This window comes from Panthera onca, chromosome C2 (assembly GCF_046562875.1).
Source record: "Panthera onca isolate mPanOnc1 chromosome C2, mPanOnc1 haplotype 2, whole genome shotgun sequence".
Classification (NCBI taxonomy): domain Eukaryota; kingdom Metazoa; phylum Chordata; class Mammalia; order Carnivora; family Felidae; genus Panthera; species Panthera onca.
The window spans coordinates 40,435,985-40,462,283 of NC_138347.1; the positions used below are offsets into that span (position 1 = coordinate 40,435,985).

The 26,299-nt window shown below is 33.2% G+C and overlaps 1 long non-coding RNA gene across 1 annotated transcript in view; it reads left to right on the forward strand.

The window, feature by feature from the left end:
• Positions 1-26,299, forward strand: part of LOC132682774 (uncharacterized) — a 74,936-nt gene that overhangs the window by 26,375 nt on the left and 22,262 nt on the right. The window lies entirely within an intron of this gene.

Here is a 26,299-nt window from a genome sequence, read left to right on the forward strand (position 1 = left end):
ATACACTTAAAAATAATTTTTAAGATGAAAAGATTGTGCCAGGTGAAATAGCCATCAGTTTGTAAAAGAGGGAAGTAGATCAGACAATGGCTGCCAGTGCTCTGAAGAATAAACTCTTGATTGATGGCTTTCCAAGAAATCAAAACAACCTTCAGGTTGGAACAAGACCATGGATAGGAAGGCAAATGTATTTTTCGTTCTGATTTCTGACTATAATAATGAGACCTGTATTCAACGATGTCTTGAAAGGGGAAAGAGTAAAGTAGGAGTGATAACAACAGAATGAAATGGGGAGAGGCAAGGAAATAGATGCTTCTAAATCTGTTGACAAAGATTTTTGTCAAAGACGTTGTGAAGATTTTTGACAAAGAAGCTAACTCTAAACCTGAAAGCATTCTTGAAATCATGCTTAAATATTGCCTTGATAACTGCTGTTACAACCCATTTTTAAGGCAATTTTAACCTTTCATAATTACATCTCAGTTTATGGCTGAAGTATGTAGTAAGACAAATTAAATTTTTTATCTTCAATTTTTTTTCGGTCATAAGAATAGACAGTGAATTAGGATCTAATATTCAGCTTAGTTATGGTGCTCACAAAACAAAGAAAGATATCAGCTAGTTCTTTGTTTTTATTCAAAAAGTCTATCCCTTTTATAGTTTGTGCCTTCTGTGAACAAAACTTTTTAGTGTGTGTGTACATCCCTTTAGTAATTACAACATGTTAGGACTAGGGATTCCCCACTTCCTCATTTTCTTGTCGTTTTTACATTTCCAACTTGTTAAGTGAATTTTTGGACCAAACTCCAAAGGAACACTTTGTAGCCAGTTCTTGCAACATGTGTTTGGTAAACAAGCTTATAAAATGAATTTTTAGAAGTGTTTCAGTATTTATAACCATTTTCTATAGAAAGGTGAGAAAACTTAGGCTGGTTTTATTACAACTTATACAAAGTTGTGTGACAGGGCATCTTCTTTGCTTCCAGGGATTGGGATGGGGTCACTGGGGGTTCAGAGAGCCTGGGAGGATGGTCAGCTTTATTCTGACATAAATCTGAAGGTAAGAAGCAGGGATCACATCTAATGACATATGTCCCTGTGGTCTATTATATAGTGCTATTAATGATTAAACTGATCTTAACAAAATCCCTAGCAGTAGAACCTTGAAATGCATGTACTAGGTTTATAGTAAAATGATTTGGGTAGCATTTTAGTAACTCTTCATTCAAAGTTTTTTCTTTTTTTTTTTTTTATTTTCTAGACTCAATGTAGGGTTGGTATGAAGTAAAGAAATCTAATGGTTAAATTTCCCCTTTGTGTTTTATGTTCTTGAATACTTTTTTTCAGTTATTTAAGGAGATTTAAAAATCATTGCACTTTGGTCAGAAAAATAATAAGTATATCTTATAAATGTTGACAAAAGAAATGAATCTTAAAGACTATAAATTCTTTCTGAGAACTTATTATTAGATTATTTTGAAAGCATATTATATATTGGCTGACAGTTTTCTAAATTGTTGCCTCTCTTTTGTAAGTATGACATATTTTTTTAAATAAATGGAACTTAACCTATTACCCTGGATTAAGTTACATTGAATGTGTTTAGCCCCTCCCTTGAGTTAAGGCAGATAAAATGTTGTTGTTACCATGTTATAACTGAAGAATCTTTTTATTTTATCTTGTATCAAAAATCAATGTGTTATATTTCTATTTACTTGACATTTCTCTAGAATTTATTTTATCTGTGAGAATACTATCTGGAAATAATAACTGTGATTGTTGAACCATTCCTTTCAGAAAGCAAAGGTATATATCTTGAGATCTCTGGGAAGAAAACAGATTTAAGCATCCAAAAAGGTCCACTCAAAAAGAATCTTAATAATACAATAATTCCTAATAAGAACTGACTCAGAGAGAAGAGATGTTAAGGGTGAGTTAGTGGGGGATGGAGAAAGCCACTCCTACTAATCAAAACATCAAACCTACAATTTTCCGTCACCTCTCATTGGAACAGGGCCCCATTAAGAGCCAGGATAAATATCTTCCCTTTCCTCCATATTCCGTTCCTTCCTGCCACTTCAGAGACTTTGATCTACCAACCTGACACCCTATATATCTCTATCTTCAATCTCTCTGATGATCCTTTCTCTTCTGTGCATAAGATTTCCCTCACTCTGTATCCACGGTATGTTTTTTTTCTATTGCCGCTCTGCTTTCCTTGGTATCTATAACCCTGAAACTGATTTCATGTGATATTTTCCACTTTTTCATCTTTTATTTATTCCTCAACTGTTACTACCATTAAACTCAAACTGCTTTTGTCACAATTGCCATGGCCAAGCATCTGCCAATTCCAGCAGATGCTGTGATCTTCATACTTTTGAACTCATTAGGTATTTGGCTTTTTAGACTGAATACTTAACTTATTATTGAATCCTTTTCACCTTTTTCCCTCCATAAACAAGGATTTAACTGTCCCTCTGACTCCATTCTTTTTTTTTTCTATTTAGCACTCAATCTACTTCAAAGTAACTTTTCCCTCTCCCTTTATTATACCCAATGAAATCACCAAGCTAGCAAATCTCACAGCCAGAAGTTGAAGACAGTTCTGTTGGTCCAAAACCCAAGCTGTTTCTATTATATTACTCTGTAGAAAATGTAATGTCACATTCATCATTTTAAATTCTCAATCTATGGAGGGAATTTAATAGAGAAGATAAATTGCTATGGCCCTTTTTATTGAATAAGATACAAAGGAATTTTTAGAAGTCCATGCATAAAAACCCAGTAAAAATCCATAATACTACTGTAGACCTTTTCTCTGTTCTCACTCTGAAACTTCCTACATGATTTTGGCTGGTACATTTATTAGAATCAGTTTTCTTGAGTTCTGATTCTTGCCTTTACATTTTGAAAGTTTTAATTTGTTACTAAAATATGATATGCAGGGGAGGTAATTGAACACAAAAGACATTTTTTTTATTTTATGAAAGACAGTCTTTCATAAGATTTCAAATTTGGGTTTATTTGATATGTAATATATGACAAAATATTATAAAACCTATCTTAAAAATGAAATCCATAGGTACAAGTTTCAAGTGATTAAAAGATGTTGATTAATTGCTAATAATTAGGGTCTTTTAAAAATTTATTCTGAAATAACTAATAGATTCACAAGAAGTTGCCAAATAGTACAAAGGGGTCCCAGGTACCCTTCACCCTGTTAAGCTAATAGTTACATTTTACATGACTGAAATGAAATATCAAAGTCAGGAAATTAGTTTTGGTAAAACGCACTTACCTATTTCTGTGCCATTTTATCAAATGTATTGATTTGTGTAACCACCACCACCAACAGGATACAGAATTCTTCCATCACCACCAAACTTCATCTGCATGCTACCCCACACTCTCCCACAACCCCAAACCCCAGGTGCCCACCAGTACTTTTTCCATCCTTTTCCACTTTGGAAAGGTTATATAAATTGACTCATGTAGTATGTGAAGTTTTAAGATTGGCTTTATTCCGTCAACATAATGTCTTGAGATCTGTCCAAATAACTGTGTGTCAATCAGTTGTTCTTTTTATTTCTATGATTGCCTTTAGTGCTTTGTAGTTGAAGCATTTTAGATTTAAATTGTTGTAATATCACTTAATAATAGACTGAAATGAAAACCAATTGAACTACACACACACAATATGGAAATAATATATAAGAAAAGGAAACAGAATTGGGATAACTCCACCTTCTTAAAGTCCAAGGGTCTCTTCAATGGGAAATTCTGGAAAGGATCTAACCTATGCTTATGGTGCATGGCTTGCTGTGTGCCATAATCTGAGTGGGTCTAAAAGCTTCCTTCCTAAAAACAAATACTTCTCTAGGTTTGCCTTAGTCCCTGAAATTTCCATCATTGGTCAATCCTTTTGACTATACCTGGCAATGAAAACTCTTCTTTACTTACAATTGCATTTTTGAAAGGGCATAGATTAAATTATAAATCCATTATCCCATTAATTATTATAGCAAATATATGGGAGTACAGGAGGAACCACTAGTTTGAAGAAAATGTATTCTTTCTGTATTATTTGGAATTCTACATTTCTATGAAACTCAATAACCTAAGAAACTAGAATGAAATAACTGTCATGTTTTGAGGATTTCCCAAGAACTGCTGCTCATACCTCGCTCCTGGTCATTTTTTTTTTTTTCTCCTCATAAAATTAAAAGTTGATTAGATTGTGAAAGTATCTCTCCACTACCATTAACTTTTGGAAGTTGAAGAATATTTTAATATTAACAATTCAACAATCCAAAACAATAACTTTTATAAAGAGGCCCAATACATTGAAAGGAATAATAAAACATCATTTGAGCTATAACAGAATTTCAAATATCTAGGATTTTGTATCAGTAAAGTAGTTTCTGGAAAACAAACTCTAAAATAATGGCAACTGCCAAGTAATTTAACTTAGAGAAATTGTAATGCAATATTACTGCATATGTGATGGCTCTAAAATTTTTGTACTAGACAGTACCCCAATTCTTTCTGGAAAAATAACAAGAAGCTGGCAATCTCTACAATTAGAAAACTTTGTAAGAATTAGTTCTTAGCAAACAAACTTGTGGCACTTAAGTCTGTAGTGTATCAGGATATCTGCCTCAGGAGGAAATACATTTCTCCACCAGAGACCATAATCAAGTAATTTTTAAAAGCTGAAATATTCCTCTAAGAACCATACAACAACAGGCACACATTCAACTATAGGAGTCAAAGGACATGCTGTATAGATGCTGTGGTTGGGTCTTAGTAAAGCTGAGTGTTATGATCAAGGTTTCCAAGTTCAGACAAGTTATGACCATTTAGATCAGAAGCATGGCTGGCAGACTCCATTATTCAGGTGAACCGGTATAATTGAAGCCCCTGATGTTGTATTTTCACCTGTGTATCTGGAAGGATGCCAGTAGTTTCCTATAAGTAGTTATAATTTATGTTCATTCAAGAACAATCTCGGAAATAAAAATATTAATAACAGCAAAAGTGAAGATAACTTGCAAAGCCTTTTTATGTTAATGGTATCAATAATATAAACTAAACTTATTTTAACTTCTTGAGGTAACATTGATATATCTAGGTGGATTCTGTTTATGATGTTATTTCCTTAATATTTTGTTTTTCTCATTCTAAGATATTAAATGTGAACTGTGTTCTTCCTGAGTGTACTTTACAGTTCTGTTTGATTTTGACATTGTATTCTTTGAAGTACGTGTGACCAAACGTAATACATTTCTTGCCATCGATATTGCATAAGCTTATTGCCACTCTTTCACTACCTGACTTTCTTTCTCAAACAAAGAAAGTTCTACTTACACAAGAAAAAGGAAAAGAAAAGAAAATCTATTTCCATTGCTCGATTTCTCATTACCTGAATTGTGAATATATTTATCAGATGATTTGGACATTTTATATGTTATATTTCCCATTTTTAAGTTCTAATTTCTTATTTAGAGATGGAATATATTCTCTTCTCTGAAAAGATTATTTTGGCATTTTCACTCAGAAGCTCATCCAGTGGATTATAAATTCCTTATGAGCATGGGTTTTATTCATCAAATCCCTAGCACTTAGCACACAATAGACAACCAGTTCTTTTGACATTTTTTAACGGAATACTCACCGTGCACCTGCACTCTTCTAGCTGCTAGGGATAAACACTAACTCAAAGTCATCACTCTTGTGGGGTTGACAATCCACTGGGAAAGGAGACAGCAAATATAATCACATAAATATACAGTGAGTTACATAAAGGTGATACTGAAGATACAGCAGGATAAGTGAGAGAGAATGCCAACTTTATAATTTAATAAATGAGAAAAATAGGCTCATAAAAGGTCAGATGACTTACCCAAATCACCCAGCTAGATAGCAACATAGCGTTCCTTTTTTTTTTTTTTTTTTTAATTACAAATCCAACTTTATTTTCATGATTGAATACTAACTTTCAACGTTCAACTGGGAGGAAGATGCTGCTCTGTGATATTACAGACTCCTCCTGAGCATAAAGTTTGAATGAAAAACTTCCTGATTAAATACAAATTCTTCATGGATAAAAATAGAATTGTATCTTAACTGCATGAGATCATTGATAACTTTTGAAATGGAATTTCAAGTTTTTCACACTGGAGTTTAATTTTATAGGAGTATGGTAGGAATTTCCTAGCGGATAGTGAAATGTCACTTTGTGGCTAATTACCCTGTTAATTTTTTTTAATAAAAAGTAAATAACCACATGATAATTATATTCAGAAATGTCAATTTTTCCACATAGGTACATTATTCTTTTATAAGGTGTGTAGCACACACACAAACAACCAAATCCAAATGGGAGAAAAACCTGAATATAAAATTCATTAAATAAAATATACAAATAACTATTTAACATATGAAAAATGTACATCTTCACTCAAAAGAAATGTAAATTAAAACATTAATGAAATGCTTTTGGGGGTTAGGCTTTAAATTAACAAAGATTTGTAGATAGTATTAATGATGTTTTGAGGGAGGCATTTTCATCTTATACTTTGTCATGAGAGTTAACTGGCACAAATTTGCTATAGTTCTCTTTGGCAATAAGTATCAAGTATCTAGAGCTTGGACTAAGGAATTCCACTTCAAGAAATTTATTCGTAGGAAAAAAATCGTGAAATCAGAGATGTTTTATTATTCATTGCAATGTGTTGACTCCTCTTTTGTTTTTGGATTTTGAACAGTTAATATTCAAAGATTCCTTATTTTCTATGAGAGACTATAAATATAACCTGAATGGGAATAGAGAGATTTTTTTCTCAAGCTAATCAACATCGAATTTTAGGAGAACGGGGGGGGGGGGGGGGGGGGAGGGGGGAGTGGTAATAAAATTTTTTTAGTTTAGTGTTTTACGTTATTAAGCTTCATAGAAACTTAGACATTCAAATAATATATAAAGAATGTTTTTTTAAATCAAGTATTAGGTACAAGGAGATACTTAGAATTACCAAAACAATCTAAATCTTTAAAATGAGAAAGTGATTTACCAAATCAATAAACTATGATATTCATCAAATGTCAATATGAGAAATATTTTCAAAGATTAATGATACAAAAACTCTCACAGTATTTTATTAAGCAAAAAGCATAAAGAAAAATATATACACCCTGAAAATGCAAAATGGCACATTTTCATTTTAATTACAAGCTTCATTATTATACAGGAACAGAAAAAAAAAACAGAAAAAATTAACAAACAATGATGTTAGGTATTTCTGTGTTCTGGAATTAAGTGATTTTTGTTTTCTTATCATTGTTTTCTATTTACCTAAATTTCTATAGTTGTCTATAATATGTACACACTACTTTTCTAAAATTTGCCTTTATTTGATTATTTTGAAAGAAGTGAAACAGAATAATAATGTTAAAATGCAGTTAACCATTTCTACCTACCTCCCAATATCCCACTTCTGCTCTTATCTCACCAAAGTAAGAATATTAACAAGCCTGAGATGCATCCTTCCACCTTTTTCTCATAGCTGATACAAACATACTTTTTTTTATTTATTAATTTTATTTTAATTTTTTTTAAGTAGGCTTCATGCCCAGCACAGAGCCCAGTAGGGGGCTTGAACTCACAACCCTGAAATCAAGACCTAAGCTGAGATCAAGGGTCAGACATTTTACTGACTAAGCCACCCTGGCCCCTAAATATACCTTTTTAAATACTTGTTTTGGATGTCTTGCCTACCAAAACAAAATTCTATTATACCTATTATTTTGCCATTCTCATTTTTCACTTAACAGAATATCATGATCATCTAACAAGCAGATAGATCCAATTCCATCTGGGAGAGAAGGACAGAGCGTGAGTGGGGGAGGGGCACCGAGAGAGGGGGACACAGCGGGCTCCAAGCTCTGCGCTGTCAGCACAGAGCCCGATGCTGGGCTCGAACTCATGATCTGTGAGATCATGACCTGACCCAGAGTCAGACACTTCACCGACTGAGCCACCAAGGTGCCCCATTTAAATTTCGTTATATGTGTATCATTTACACAGGTATGATTTTACTGAAATTAAAATGTGGCTTTATTATTACTATCTTTTTTAACATTCACTCAACTCTGTGAGCCTCCAAGTATTTCATTCCCACTCCCAGATAGTAACCAGTCAAAGTCTACTTACATAATTACTCCATTTACAAGGGTTTTTATGTACTTTTAAAAAATACAATAGTATATACATTTATTTGCATCTTTTATTGCTTAACACTTCTTCAGGGGAATCTTCAAGGAAATGATGCTAATTCATTCTTTTTAATGACTGCCTTATATTCCATGTTGTTGCTGGGTCATATTTGATCCAATTATTCCTGTACGGTGTTCTTTTTATAATGATATAATCAACATCCCTGAACATCTCACCTAATGAATTGGTGCCTCAACTGCTATGAGATAGATTTACATAAATGGCAGTACCAGATCTAATGATATGTCTTTTAAATTGAAATAGTGCTAGATTCCTCCCACAAACACAAAAAGTGTATATATATACATATATATGTATATATATGTATACGTATATATATACATATATACGTATATATATGTATACGTATATATATACATATATATGTATATATATACACAAAAAGTGTATATATATAATAATATATATATTATTATATATATATTATATTATAATATATATATAATAATATATATATTATAATATATATAATAATATATATATTATATAATATATATAATAATATATATATTATAATATATATTATAATATATATATATCTCAATGTACACTATGAGTATTTCTACAAACAATAGTTTGAAAATCTATTTTTTGGGGGGCACTGGGTGGCTCATTTGGTTAAGCGTCTGACTTCCACTCAAATCATGATCTCACAGTTTATGAGATCTAGCCCCACATCAGGCTCCATGCTGACAGTGTGGAGCCTGCCTGGGATTCTCCCTCTCTCTCCCTTTCTTTCTGTCTCTCCTTCTGTCTCTCTATCTCTCTCCCCCCTCCCCACCCCGCGCTGGGGAGCATGTTCTCTCTCTCTCAATATAAATAAAAAAAAACTTGAAATATATTTTTCTCAATATTCTCACCTGCAATAAATATTTTTGCTAGTCTGATATGTATGAAATGGCATTTTATGGCTACTTTCATGTACATTCCCCTGACTAATAATGACTTACACCATATTTTTTATATTAACTGACCTGTGGATTTTCTCTAATGTAAACTGAGTTTTCATATTTTTTTCCAGTCTAAGTTTTACATCTTGTCTTCTTCTTGTCAATTTAACAATTTTTTATTGAATTTTAGCCTTTAACCTACCATTCTTACTATAAATTTTGTAGCAAAAGGTGTCTATTTTTTTAATAGCTTATGCACTTCTCTTTCTGTTTAAGAAGTCTTTCCCATTCTTAGTTTTTGCATGTAACCTCCAAGGTTTACTTTTAAAACTGCTATTCCTCAATATATTGGAAATTTATTTTGCCTATGATGTAAACTAGGGCTTCAACTTAGTTTTACCCTGAAATAATACCCAGATATATTTATTAAATAAATCATATTATCCCCCACAGAGTTGATACTATTTCACACACTAAATTTTCATATTCTGTAAACAATTTGTAGAATCTCGATTCTGCTACATTGATCTCTTTTTATCCACATACCACAACTATATGATTTATTTTTTAACATTGACTGTTGGCCAAAGCAAATTTCACCTTGGTAATCTTTTTTATATTCACTTGGCTGTTCTTAGACAGCTGATCTTCCTTGAGAAATGTCTACTTGATAAAACAAAGCCCCATTGTGATTCTAATTACAATTTCCTTCCCAAAAAACTTGGTATTTCACTGCTCATATTTTTATGTCCTTTCATAAAGTTTTATAATTTTTCCATAATCTGACAAGAGTTTAAGTAATATGTTAATGCCTGCCTTTTGAAAGCTAGTAAAATTTAGCTATGAATCCATCTTGATGCCTTTTTAACATCTTCACATTCATTTTTACAGTAATTAATCCATGTAAGTTTGTCCCTTCTTATGTTAATCTTAGTAATTTCTGTTTTTTTAGGAAGAAATTTTCTGTAGGATTTAAACTCCACTTCCAGAATGAGACATGTATTGTTCCCTAATGATTCTTAGCAATTCAGAGGGTAAGAACTCTGCAATGGCTTTTTCTCCAACTCCCTCAGCCAGTCTGAATGACAGGCTCAAAAAAGATAATGAATTTATTCTGACATTGAGAATGGGGAGGAAAGTGGAGTGCAGTTAGCTGCCACATTCTAGAATCCTCTTTCTCCATCCATTGCATTACCTACAATCAGAATAAAGTTAATATGTCAAAATTAGGCATGGAGGGCAAGGAGTATATGTAAAATCTCTGTACTTTCCACTCAGTTTTGTTGTGAACCTAAAACCACTCTAAAAAATAAAGGCTATTTTCTTTAAAGAAATGAAATATGTACAAGTAAGTGTATTTGAACATGATTTAAAAGTTTAAGGTATCCCAAGGGACAACCCGTACTTGTCTTATATGACATATATTTGACATTTGTACCTGTTCTTTGGGGCATACACAAAACGAAACTGCTTTCTGCAAAGAATTTCTTCCAACATTACTGAAGAAGCTAAACCTCCAGCCAGTGGCTAACACACAGTTATTAAACCAAAAAGGTTAAATTGAAAAAAACCTTGCAGAATATGCAACTAACCAATTTTCTCCTAAGTATGTGCCAATGTAAATGTGCATTTAGAAATAGTAATATATAGAAAATAGTGCAGTCTGTATCACACCTCTAAGAATGGAATAAAAAGCTTATCACTGCTATCATAAAGTTAAATCTGTACATTCTCACGTTAAATTTTTGCCCACTGAGGACACAGTCCATGGGCATTATTAGCATGTGCATTAGCTTCAGTTGATTCTGGTAACGCTTTCATGCAGTTTACAGACTGTTGGTTAATTTCTCCAAACTTGTTAGTGTTTTCTGAGTTTTGCTCTTTTCCTTTACGATATTGCTTGGCCTAAGGCTATTTTTCAAAACCAAGAAATTATTTTATCATGTTCACTTTTGCTGCTTGAAGAGCACGATGAGGCAGAATGGAGATGAACAGGAGAAAATTGTCTGTGAATGTTCCCAGAAATGCAACTTCCCAAATATTTTTATGTTGCACCAAATTAAAATATTTTCCAATAAACAGAGAAAATTCTAGGCAGACTTGTCTAGTTCTGGTAGAGAATACATATTACTACATCATCATAATTTATATTCCATATGCAGACTATAATGAATTGGAAGAATATCAAATGCATGATCCATGCTTTGAAAATTAATTTAATTAATTCCCTATCTAAAGCCAATCATACAGATTTATAACACATGACAAATGCCTTCCAAAAGAATGATCCTACTGATTTTTTTCCATCATAAATAGACCCAAAATAAAAAAAAAAAAAAGAGGGTAACTAATTTTGAAGAAGGTATTTTAATGTCTTGTAAATGTCCATCATCTTCAATCCAGTTAGAAGAAGGTAGAATCTCTTAAAAAGCCTTCCAAAATTGTTCCTGAATGGAGCAAGATAACTCAGATTCTGGACTTCAGAGTCATGCAAACTTGGCTGCAAATCTTGACTGTCAGTGGCTCTGAAACTGTCAGTTTCTCACCCTCTATTCCATTATCATTGGAAAACTATTCCTTAAGGTTATGTCACAGGTACTTTTCCTTTCCCCGTTGGTATACTCTTGCTTTATTTGTCAGTGACTCCCAGATATATTTCTCAAGCCCAAGCCTGTCTTCTGAATTCCAAATCCATGTATCTAATGGAAATTCACTTTCCTTAATTGGACGTCTCAAAGACATCTCAAACTCAATATATCTAGCAGAACTCATAATACTTTTTCTCAAACAAACATCTCCTGGAACATTACCCTTCACAATGAATGGCTCCATGTTCCCTGATGCCAGAATTTTAAAACTACTGTTTGACTCCAAATGCCCCATGCCAAATCAAGTCCATGCCAAGCCTAAATATTTCTTGACTGTATCACATTCTCAATCTTCATTTCTGTCGTTCTTCTCTGGTATACTATGGCCTATTAATTGTCCTGGAAAATGCCATAGTGTCTCCTCTCCAATCCATTTAAACTCTTGAAACCAGGGAAATACTTTAAAATGTGAACATTTTCAAGCCACATGCTAGTTTAAAAATCCTTCAATCATTTTTCATTGTTCTTAAGATGACACCCAGGGACCTCTCTGTGCCCACCTCTTCGACCTCACCCAGACACTTCTTCCCTTCTCAGTCATTCTGAACTGGTGTCAGTTGGTGAAATACTCTTGGCTTTGTCTTTAGACCTGCCTCCATGGTATAGTATTTGCTCAAGAAAGTTTTTCCCCCACCCAACTTTCCTCACTTCTCACTTTCCTTACTTCATTCTAGGTCTCATCTAGGACATTGTATCTTCAGAGAATTGTTCCCTTAACTCCTGGGCCACATGCTGATCTCTGTTTTACAGGCCAACAGCATTCTGACTTTTCCTTTCTGTCATCCATCACACTTTTTTTGGAGTGTTTATTTATTTTTGAAAGAGAGAGAGTGGGTAATGGGCAGAGAGAGGGAGACAGAGGATCTGAGGCAGGCTCTGTGCTGTCAGCTCAGAGCCCGATGTGGGGCTTGAACTCACAAACCATGAGATCATAAGCCAAAGTCAGATGCTTAACTGACTGAGCCACTGAGGTGCCCTCCTGTCACACTTTTCATTATGTGTTCAATGCCTTTCTTTTCTGGCAAAATGTTAAGAAGATTGGGAAAAAGTTTATGTTGGTGTCACCTTTTTTTAAACCATTATATCTCATCATTTAATACAGCATTTTACATATTATAGATTTTTAATACTTTTTATAAAGTGGATGAATACATGAGTGAATGAATAAAGGCTAGACAAATTATGTTTCTTCATCTTTAAATTGAGGATATTAATACATATCTCGTAGGGCCATTGTAAAAGATCACTATAAAGGGTAGGGCTGAGGTAAAATAATTTCGTATCTATTTCTTTTCTTCTTATCAGACTTGATGTATTCATTTTCAATTGTTGCCATAACAAATTATCACAAACTTAACAGCTAAAACAACATAAATTTATTATTTTATAGTTCTGTAGGTGAGAAGTCCAATACAGACTACACTAAGTTAAAATAAAAGTGTCAGCAGGGCTGTGTTCCATCTCCAGGCTATAGGGAAGAATGTGTTTCCCTGCCTTTTCCAGCTTCCAGAAGCCACCCCCATTCCTTGGCACCTCTTCCTCCATCTTCAAAGCCAGCAACAGCAGACTGAGTTCTCTCACACTTCAACTTTCTTCTTTTTCTGTCTTATCTATCTCTCCCACTGGAAAAAGGTTCTCTAAGATTACACTGGGCCCACCCAAATAACCAGGATAATCTTCCTATCTCAAAGTCTGTACCCTTAATAACATCCAAAAAGTCCCTTTTGCCACGTAAAGTAACATATTCACACGTTCTGGGGATTAGAGTACAGACATCTTTGGGAGTTATTATTCTGCCTACTACAGGGTACGATGGTAATATAACTCTTATTTTTTTATTAAACTAAATTTCTTCAATATTCTAATACCTTAAAGGCAAAAAAAAAAAATGAAAGAAAAGAAAAATGAAGAATGGTGAAGGAATGTAGTGGTAAAAGGAGAAAGAGAATCATAACCTATTCTGTACCCCCAACCCAAACTACAGGCCCTGGTCAAATTACTTTTAACAAATCTCAAAATGTTTTTTGTGGATAAAGGATTTTAAGGCTTGATAAATACGCTCAACATGTAGAGTGTGAGTAAGTACACAACTTTCACCAAGCAAAGTAATATACACAACATTGTCAAAATTTGTGTAGCTAAGGTATATGCCCAGGCCCGAATAGGCCTATCCCATTGTGGCTTGTGATCTCCTATGAATGTCTACTCATTTTTAACTGTCTGTACTGGGCTTCAATAAAATAGTATTGTATTCAATATATATCTTAATGTACAAATACTAAGATATATATTAAAAGTATAGTAAAAGCTTCACCCTCAACCAGCATATTGCATCGGTTAGCCTGAGAAGATAATATTATCTTTTGTTTGTGCTTTGCTACTCCTCGGATTTGTCTTTTTACCAACATGAAATATCAATCTACCTTTCTGCCTATAAGTATTTTACTTTTTAAAGATATTTTCCAATTCCACGTGCTCCATGAGCTTTCTTAAATGTCATTATCTCTATTTTGGAACCCTGAGAACCGTATTTGCAAATGTGGCTCTGGCACTTTCAAGGACCTACAATTGCCTATAAAATTAATTTTATTTGAGAAAGATGGATGTTCTGTGTTTTTTTTACAACAATGGCATATTTTGTGGACAGTTCCTCCTTTTTACTAAAACCAAGCATATCTTTACTAAGAATGGCAGAGAAATACTTTACCATAGAAGTCAGCACTTACTTTGTATTGGATCAAACCATTTTTAGTTCCTTTGCAAATCCAGGCTGTGAAAGTCACAGATCTGAGACAAGTGGTTACAACACTTGGGGTTTTATGTATTTCCCTCTTCAACAGTGCATTTCCTTCCTGAGTTTAAGAAGTTTTGTCAAAAAAATGTGTCATTGCTATTCATTGCTGTAGCACATTAGTCTCACATAAATGGTCAGTCTAAAAAGATACTAAATTGGACTGAGTCAGGTTTTTGGAGATGGGCCAACCCAACCAGATGGTATCTTAGCATGCAGGATGTCATTCCATATACAACAGGAATGAGGTACTAATAGAATATTGCTTCTAAAGTAGAACCACAAAAAGCATCCTCCCTACAGTCATATGACATTGATTGGTTTTCATAGCTACAATGCTAGGGAATCAATAGGGCCACTAATTAAGGGAAGCAGACTTTTTTTTTCCATGCTTGACACCAAGGGAATGATATCATCTGTTGCTCCTATATTTATCCCTAAAGAGTAAGTTCCTGACTAAAATAACATTTAATAATTGATTAAATTTATTGATTAATTTAATTAATATGCCAGACAGCAATATAAATTTATCTTTTTGGAAAGGATGAGCTGTAAAGGGGTTGGGATTTATGAAGTACTCTAAAGTGTGGTCTAAGGGCCCAACACCATTGACAGCACCTTGGAGCTTCTTACACATGTAGATCACTTATGCAAAGTATATATTTGACATTGAAGATAACATAGAAATTTCAAAATGCAATACATAGATAAAGAACTTTACCAAGAAATGTTTGTCATAATAATCTGAATATATTATTTTGTATTAACAACATTTTAGATAACATGCATTTTTAAAGTGAAAAATGGAAAATATTTCTTGAATATAGGTAATTGTGAAATTAGTTCTCTTGTCTAGAATGAAAACAATAACTTTTTTTTGTTTTAATTTTAAGTTGACTCCTTGCCCAACATGGGGCTTGAACTCATGACCCTGAGATTAAGAGTTGCATGCTCTACAGACTGAGCCAGAAAGGCACTCTTCAATAACTATTTTTTAACTTACTGTACCAATTGATAAGTACAAGGGTATTTCTATAATATGTAAATACATAAGTGCCATTAAATACTGGGTTACAGTTTGTGTTATTATCTGAGACATAACACACATTGAGCTGTAACTTTTGGAGAGCATTAGGTTGAGTTAGGGATTCTTTCACTGCCCTTTCTCTGTGGAACTCTGACATCAGGCCGCATCTGTACCCAGACGTACTTCCTTCTTTGGCATTCACTGCCTCCCCTTTTTTCCTCTATTGATTTTTATTATTTCTTAGATTCAGAATCACTTTTGGTTGCTTTGATAAACCAACCTATAGACTGAATTTTATATTAAACTTTCTCCTCTTATCATTAGTGAAGTAATAAATATACACAGTGAGATATCCAATTTTTCAGTTTTGTTAAGATCCAGGTTTAGAATCAGAACAGGATATTAAACTTATCTCAGTCACAGTTCAGCATTTCTTTGCTTGCCCACGGACATGACATAATAATTGGAAATTTTTAATGCTTTCTTCAGAAACCTCTAGACTCATAACAATTGTAAGTGAAAAGTTGAACAAATAACTATGGAAGAGAATGCCAGAGTGCCTTCCTTTCTCTTACATATAAAATAATATTATCAACTCAGAACCCATTGTGCCTAAGAAGGTATGAAATTTTTGCTTTGGCTTGTAGGTAGAAAACTGAAATAGTGGCTCTAACTGGTTTTACCAGGAATTATGTTCACCTATTAAGAAAAACATTTTTTCACCATCCTAGTACTGTGAATACTAAATCTATTATGAAGGAAGTCTAAATAATTAAATTTTGTTTTCCTAAAACTCATTGATAGCCATTTATATCTATTGGTATTTTTTTAGTGTACTTCTTTGAATTACTTTTAAATGAGTTAAGGAATTACATCAATTAAATAAAGAATCATATCCTTAATTTTTCACATTCTAGTTGCAGTTAATATAGTACTATTGTACATAAAATATCAAAACCATGTAACCATGTAGGTCTGTTTACTCCCCTGTCCTTTATGTTATTCATATCTATTACATTTATATATGTTAAAAACTCCACAATCCAGTGTGGAGTAAATTTTCCTTTAAACAATTATTTATATTTTAAATAATTTAGAGAGGAGAAAGAACAACCCCTTATATTTACCGACACATTTACTATTTCTGATGTTGTGCTTTATTCCTTCCTAAAGATTTAAGTTATCAAATTTGATCCTTTTTGCCTGATAGTTTTTCTGTAACTTTATCTCTTTATTCTCACATTTTACTCTAAAAAGCAAGAAAAAACAAGCCGCAGCTTCAACACTTTGCTTGGAAATTTCCTCAGTTAAGTATTCAATTTTGTTACTTACATGTTCTATTTTCCATTAACTGCAGAACACAGTTCTGTTAAGTTCTCTGCCACTATATATATTCCCCCTTTCCAGTTTCCAAAAGCATGTTCCTATTCCCTTCTGAGTTCTCTCTAGCAAGCTTATGAACATCCATGATTTTACTAACAGTCTGTTCAAGGCAATCTAGACTTTTCCTATGATGCTTCTCAAAAATTTTCCAGCTTTAATCCATTATCCAGTTCCAGGGCCACTTCCACATTTTGGGGTATTTGTTATAGCACCACCCTACTTCCAGTACCAAAATCCGCATTAGTTTTCTGTGGCTTTTGTAACCAATTACCATAAGCCTAGTGTATCGAACAATACAAATTTGTCTTACGGTTCTGGACATCAGAAGTCTGAAATTGTTCTCACTGAGCTAACATGAAGATGTTGACAAGACCGCATTCCTTTCTGGAGGCACCTGAGGAAGAATCTTTTTTCTTTTTCCTTTTTTCTTTTTCTTTTTTCCTTCTTTCCTAGTGTCTTGAAGCTGCCTGAGTTCTTTGGCTACTGGCTCCCTTCCACGTTCAAAGCCAACGGTAGCAAGTCTACTCTTTCTCTTATCCCATCACCCTGACACTGACTCTGCTGCTTCCTTTTTACACATTTTAGGACCCTTGTGGTTACATTGGCCCACAAACATAACCCAGAACACTCTCCCTTTTTCATTTAAGATGACTAGCAACCTCACTCCATCTACCTTAATTTCCTTTTGGCATGTAATTTAATATATTGGCCAGTTCCAAGGATTAGGACATGGACATCTTCCGGAAGTTATTATTTGGCCTACCATACATAGCCAGCTTAACCCTGAAACTGTCCTTGCCATGGCAGCAGCCCAAATCACATGTCATTCTTGTAGCCTTAGATGTGCTGCTAGGAGTGTGCCCTGCATATATGTTGTTCAGATCAGCTGAAGAACTAGTTAAAATTGATACGTGGAATTCAGAGCTCCTCTTAGGCTCCCTCAATTTTGGGAATCTCACCTGCTATCATCCAGTGACTATGGTTGACTCAAATTCTGTCCTCAGGTTCTTCAAGCCAATGAGATTGTGAATTTTCTATTGAAGTTTTAGACCTGTGGTGTCATCAGTTGAAATGTGGTGAAGACCTGTGCTTGTCATCAGTTGAAATGTCATATGTATGGGAAATCCACTCTGTGTGATTCCATTCCACCCAGTGTTGATTTCTCTCCAATGTCTGTCTACTTTTGTACACTATCTAGTGCCTTCAGATAGGTTTTCTTTTTACTTCAGACATGAAATGTAGTTGTTATCTGTGAGAAGGTTGGTATTAGTCAAAGAGTTGGTCCAAGCTCTCTAACCATACCAGAAGCTTTGATTTTCATTTTTCAAATCACCGATGACGTTGTTTATTGTGTCCGTATGTCAAATTCCAATTTTTTTTACCTTACTTCATCATCTGTATCCCTTATCATGAATAATATTAACTGTTTCCTTGTACCTGATGCATTCTCTGCTGCTATCAGATATTTTCAGAAAAACAATTTCACTGAAATTCAAGATATAATAAAAAAAAAGAACAGATCACAAGTATTCTACTTGATGAACTTTTCTCAAAGTAAATACACAATGGTAACCAGCATCTAGATTAGGACATAGAGTACTATCAGTTCTATAGAACTACCTTATGCCATCGCCCAGTCACTATAAACTTTCTCCTCTAAAGCTAATAATTATTTTGTCTTCTATCACCAGTTAGTTTTGTTTGTTTTAGAACTTTATATAAATGGAATCACACAACTCATAAGAAATAGTTGTGTATCTGGCTTCTTTCACCCAAAATTATTTTTGTATGAATCATCCACATTTGTTATGATGAGCACTGAGTGTTATATGTAAGTGATGAATCACTAAATTCTTCCCCTGAAACCAGTATTACGCTGTATGTTAACTAACCAGAATTTAAATAAAAGTTTGGAAAACAAAAGATTCATCTACATTGTTTACATATAGCAATAGTTCATTTATTTCAATGTGTATATTATTTCCTCATATGAAAACATATATAATTTACTTATCTGTTCTACTTTTGGTGGATATTTTGGATCATATCCAGGTTAGATATATTACAAATAGACTACTCTGAACATTTTAGTGCAGGACTTTTAATGTTTATGTGTAGAAATTCCTGTTACAGTTATATCTGGGGGTAGAACTATTGGAACCTGGGGTTTACATATGGTCAGATTTAGTTGTAGCTAACAGTTTACCAAAAAGTTGATAAATAAGCAGTGAATGAGAATTTCCTTTGCTCCACATCCTTGCCAATGCTTAGCTGCTTTTATGATGGAAACCAAGAAAATATTTCCAATTAAGTTTTCTTGCCCTAGTTTGATCCAGGCAATTTCTCAATAAAATGAGGACTAAATAATTTATAAAAATAACATCAATAAATCAATAATCCAGTGTCCTAAAAGAACATCAATTGATTGGCCACTGCTTCTAACTAGAATATTCAAAATAAGAGCCTCAAATGCAAAAGCAAATAATTGTGTACCAAGGTGTTATCAACATATGTCCAATCAGAGGAAGCATCTGAATATTTATGTAATTGGGCAGAGATTTAAAGCTGCTAGTACAGAACTTGACTGTAGATTCAGAGCCTTAGGGCACCTGGGTGGCTCAGTTAATTGAGCGTCCAACTCTTGATTTCAGCACAGGTCGTGCTCCCGGGTTGTGAGATTGAACCCCATATCGAGCCCCTTATCAAGCCCCTCATCACACTCCACACTATGTGCGAAGCCTACTTAAGATTCTCTCTCCCTCTGCCGCCTCCCCAATTCGTGCTATCTCTAAAACAATTTTAAAAGTAAGTTAAGCTAGGTGTTTAGGTTCAGAGCCTTGCTGGAGAGAGACTAGTTAAGGAAATTAATTTTGTTTATAATGCATCCATAAGCAAAATCATAAATAGTTTGAACAAAAAAGCAACCAGTTGCTTCAGAATGTCTTTTGAGCATCTAAGAACACATCGTTATCTATACTACAGGGCATCACCAGATTTGACTGTATACTATGACCTTCACATTTTAAGGAAATTTAGAAATTGACCTAGAGAGTCACTTCAAAAAACATGGTGTTTGCTAGATTCATTATGATTTCTACTGTTTTGTTTCTTATACACAAGATTTCTGTCTCTGTACTTATAAACAAACAAGCAAACAAAACTTCTAATGGTTTTCCTATAAAATATGGTGTTTGATTTCTTATAATTATTCAACAGAATTTCTCTTGGGCCAGTGATTTCCATAAGGAAAGAAAATTGTTTGGGTTAGGGTTTATTTCAGAGGCATGCAAACCACAAGTATGTGTGTGTGTGTGTGCGCGCGCACGCGCGTGCCTATGTGTGCACGTGTGTGTTCTCAGGTAGTAGAGTAATTGAGGTGAAAGGAAGGTACCACTTTTATGGATTTCTTTATCCAAATCCTGAGCACTATTTCTGCAAGAATCAGTAGCTTAACTTGAAATGAAAGCTCAGACAATAGTATAAAAACAAATTATTGATGCAATATGATTTTTGGAAGAAGTAAACTGCATTAGGAGAAGTGTTTTGATATAGAAGACAACAAAAACAATTCAGTACTAGCTTGTAATTTGTCTGAGTATTTTTTAAAACACTGGGCCATGGAATCTTTCATACCTTAAAAGGAAGTATCCTCATTTGAGCTCATCTCAACCTGTGACAGCACTTTTTACGTAGGCCAGTGATGCTGGCTTAACATACTTTAGCATTTTCCCCTTTGCTGAGAATGTGGTGATAAAACAACAAGTTCTTAGATAAAATAGGAGTCTCAAACTTTTAAATTCTCTCACTGTACAGTAAAATTTTCTGTCTTGCTCCCTCTTTCCCTCATGTTCTCTGTTTTCTCACACACTCACAAAGAACTCTTCCAAGCACTTAAAAAAGGTGGGGGGGATGAAACTCATATTTTATTTGCTGTGCCATTGGATAAAATCTTTAAGGGAGCAAACATTTTTAACTTTTATTCAGAAGTCTCTAACTAAAATAGATTATCCAGGAAGATGAATTATATCCTGTATCTCTGAGCCACCCCAGTAAACCAAAGTATATATGTTCCAAGGACTATGCATTTATTTCTGTAAGAAGTTGGACACGTACTATCTGGTGAAAGTTGGTTAATTCTTCTAATGCAACTAGGAGTTTCTTTGCTTAAAAAATATCAAATTCTATTTCATGCATATTACCATAGGTGTTCTCATTTTACTCAGTAAAGAAAATGCAGTATGGTTGAAATTTAAAAATGGTACCACTTTATCCACATAATAGGGGCTTTGAAATATACTTTCACTAGAAAACTTTTCCACATCTGGATTTGATTTCATAGCTTCCCTTTTCTCTTGTGTAAATCATTAATTAAAGACTTACATCTAAATATTGGCTCTGCTGCACAAACAAGATAAACCACAGGTCCAAATAAATGTAGATATTTTGTTATGGTTTATGATCTAGTTTCTTTCTTAGTTTCATTAGTTAGGTCTCCTTTTAGTATTTTCCTCTCTGGTGCTCCTTATGGCACTGCTACAGTTTGCTCTTTCCTCTCATCTTACAGGGTTAATCAGCCACATCGATTCATCAAATAAAGTATGTACAATTTCTGACACTTTCTTTAGAAGATGATTTTGTTGCCATGGTGGCTTTTAGCTCGGAGATTTCTGACATCTGTTGGATCTCATTTCTTCTAGCCCTTTTCTCTTTTTTATACTAAAGTAAGTGAATTTTGCTCAAATTAACATTTAATAAATTTACAAAAATTATGATTAACTAATTAGATTAATTCTAAGTCTTTTTTCTCTTGTTGAGATTGGGTTAGCATGTGATTTTTTTTACTGTGTTAGATAAGTAACCCTTGTGAAAAGATCTGCTTAGAAAAGGAGAAACACATGGCTAGCAAACACATGTTTAGATAAAAGAGTCAGTGCAATACAAATCTTGGGAGCAGGTTTTCTTAAAATATTTTTTTTTATCCTTACTGACTTTGATGTTCTGATTATATTGTGTTTTATTAGGTGAAGTGTTATCTACTTAAATTGCTATAAAATGATTAAAATTTCTCTAAGCATTACTCTTTTTTATATAAAGAGTAAATAAAATCAAACTCAAATAGATTGCCTTATCAGAGAATTATAGAAAAGCCTCTGTTTGGTATTAAGCTTGTGTCTATAAAGTACAAACAAAGCTTTTATTTATTGTTAGCATTTTCTACTCTATAGAGTGTAGAGTTCAATTAAATGCATTTAAATAACTAGCATTCCCTACAGAATTAGCATTATTGCATTGAGTATCTATGCACACTTACTTGCAACAAACATTCTGGTCCATCATCTGAACCCATACAGTCTTGTCTTTTTAAATTATTACTAAACCAGGATAAATAATTGATACAGGTATATCCAGCAAACTGTCTTTCAAAAATGAAGGAGAAATAAAGACTTTTATGGATAAATTGAAGCTATGTGACTTCATTACTACCCTTGTCTTATAAGAAATGCTAAAAAGAGTCACTCAAGTGAAATGAAAGGATGCTAGACAGCAACATGAGAGCATGTAAAAGTATAAAGCTCTCTGGCAAAGGTAAATATGTAGATAAAAATAGAATCCTATAACACTGTAATGGTAGTCCATAAATCACTTTAATTCAAGCATAGAATTTAAAAGATAAAAGCATAAAAAATAACTGCAACCATATTACTAGGTTAGTGGATACAAAATTTTTTTAAAAAAAACCTAATTTGTGACATTGCTGACATAAAATGAGGAGGATGCAAAGGAATAGAGTTTTTGTGTGCAACTGAAATTAAGTGTTACCAGTTTAGAATAGACTGCTATAATTGTAAGATATTTTATGTAATCCCCATGATTACCACACACACACACACACACACACACACACAAATTCCTATAGAAGATACACAAAAGGAATCAAGTATGTCAGTACAAAAAAAATTAATGAAATACAAAGGAAAATAAAAGAGGAAAAGAAAGCAAAATAGCTATACAATATACAGAAAACAACAAAATGTCAATAGTAAATCCTTACCTATCAGTAATTATTTTAAATATAAATGGATTAAACTCCACAATCTAAAGATACAGAGTGGCTAAATAGATTTTAAAAACAAGATCTAACTCTGCTGTTTGTAAGACTCACTTTAGATTTAAGAACACCCATAGACTAAAAATGAAAGAATGGATAAAGATAATCCATGCAAATCGTAACCAAAAGAGAGCAAGTTGAACTTACTTTTATCAAACAAAATAGACTTTAAGTCAGAAACTGTCACAAGAGACAAAGAAGGACATTATATGATAAAAGGTTCCATTCACCAGGATGCTATAACAATTTAAATATTTATGCAACTAACGCTAGAGGTCTCAAATATATGAAACAAACATTGACAAAATTGAAAGAAGAAATAGAAAGCAATACAATAATAGCAGGGGATTTCAATACCTTACTTTCAATAATGGATAGATCCTCCAGACAGAAAAGCAGTAAGGAAACAGAGAACTTGAAAAACACTGTAGACCAAAAGGACCTAACAGACATATACAGAACATGCCATTCAACAGCAACAATCACACATGGAACATTTTCCAGGATAGATCATATGTTAGGCCACAAAACAAGTCTTTTAATATTTTCTAATATTAATAATTTAACAAATTTAATATTAAAATTATATCAATGGAATGAAACTAGAAATCAACTGCAGAAGGAAAATACATAAAGAAGTGGAAATTAAAGAACACACTCTTGAACAACAAAGCGGTCAAAGAAATCACAAGGAAATTAGAAAACATCTTGAAAGAAATAAAATCAAAAACATGGTATAAACAAAACATGGGTTATTGCAAAAGCAGTACTAATAAGGAATTTTATATTAATAAACATGTAATTAAAAAAAGAAGAAATATTCCCAATTAAGAACCTAATTTTATATTTCAAAGAATTAGAAAAACAAACTAAGCCTAAGTTAGAAGGAAGGAAATAATAAAGATTCAAGCAGAAATAAATGAACTAGAGAATAGAAAACAGTAGAAAAGAGTCAGCACACGAAGAGCTGGTTTTCTGAAAATATTAACAAAATTGACAGACCCTTAGCTAAACAAACTAAGAAAAAAAAGAGAAGAACAAAGATACTATTAGAAAAGAAAGCTAAAAACCAATATCCCTGATGAATATTGGTGCAAAAATACTAAAAAAAAAACTAGAAAATTGAATTTAATAGCACATTAAAAAGGTTATACATCACAACCAAGTAGAATTTATTCTTGGAATTCAAGGGAGTTACAAAATATGAAAATAAATCACTGCAATATACCAAATTAACAGTATAAAAGACAACACTATATCCACATGATCATCTCAACTGGTGCAGAAAAATATTTTACTAATTCAACACCCTGTCATGGTAATGACAAAAACACTTAAAATAGGAGTTGAAGGAAATTACCTCAATATAATAAAGTCCACATATGAAAAGCCAACAGATAACATCATCCTCAACAGTGAAAATCTGAAATATTTCCTTCAAGATCAAAAACAAGGCAAAGATGCCTACCCTGCCTTTCTTTCCACATAGTATTAGAAGGTGTAGCCTGAGCAATTAGGTAAGAAAAAGAAATAAGAGACATCCAAGTCAGAATAGAAGTAAAATTAGTTCGCAGATATGTTGCTGAAAGAAATTAAAGACATAAATAAATGGAAAAATGGAAAAACATTCCACTTTCATGTATGGATTGGAAGACTTAACATTGTTAAAATGTCCATATTACCCAAAGCAAAGGTTCAATACATTCCCTATCAAAATCCCAATGGTAATATCTTCCAGAAATAGGAAAAACTCAATGGATTCAAATGGATTTTTAAGGAACTTGAATAGCCAAAACAATCTTGAGAAAGAAAAAACAAAGCTGGAATTCCTGATTTCAAAACATTTTACAAAGCTACAGTAATCCAAACAGTATGGTACTTTCATAAAGACAGACACAGACCAATGGAACAGAAAGAAAGCTCCCAAGTAAACCTTCACATACATGATCAAAGGACCTTCAACTAGATTTCCAAGATTGCATAATGGGGAAAGGATAATACCTTCAACAAATGTATTGGGGAAACTGGATATTCCAACTGGGAAAAAATGAAGTTGGACTTACCTAACACCCTATAGAAAAATTAAAATTAATTAAAGACCTAAGTATAACACCTGAAACTCGCTCTCCTAGGAGAAAATATAGATGAAAAGCTTCATGATGTTGGATTTGGCAATGATTTCTTGGGTATGACAACAGCACAGGTAGTAAAAGCAAAAAAATAAGCAAACAGGACTATGTTGAACTTTACAGTTTCAATACAGCAAAAGAAACAATCAACAAGTTTTGTCAACAAGTGAAAAGGCAACCTATGGAATGGAAGAATATATTTTTCAAACTATATATCTGACAGGGCATTGATAGTCAACATTTATAAGGAATTCCTACAACTCAACAACAACAGCAACAACAAAAAAAGCAAATTAAATCAAATCAATGAACAAACAAACAAACCTGATATAAAAATGGGTAAAGTATTTAAATAGACATTTTCCTGCAATACACACACACACACACACACACACACACACACACACAAATGGCCAATAAGCATATGAAAAGATGTTCAACATCACTAATATTTAGGTATTTTAGGAAATAAAAAATAAAAATAGTATTGATGGGATGTGGAGGTATGGGAACTCTTGTACACTGATGATGGCAATGTAAATGGTGTAGCTGCTATGGAAAACAGTATGGAGATTCCTCTGAAAATTAGAAATAGAACTGCCATATGATTCTACAATACTATATCTTGATATTCATCCAAAAAAACTGAAAACAGGATTTTGAAGAGATATTTGCACCGTGTTTATTGCAGCATTATTTACAATAGCCAAGAGCTGGAAACAACCTACATGTCCATGGATGGATTAATAGATAAAGAAAATATGGTAGTTATATACAATGGAATATTATCCAGTCTTAAAAAAGAAGGAAATCCTGTCATATGCTACAACATGTATGAAACATAAGGACAATATACTAAATGAAATAAGCTAATCAGAAAAAGACAAATACTGCATGTTTCCAATTACATGATGTATCTTGAGTGGTCGGACTCAGAAACATAAAGTAGAATGGTGGTTGCCAGTGGTTGTTCAATAGGTATAGACTTTCAGTTTTGCAAGATGAAAAAGTTCTAGACATCTGTTG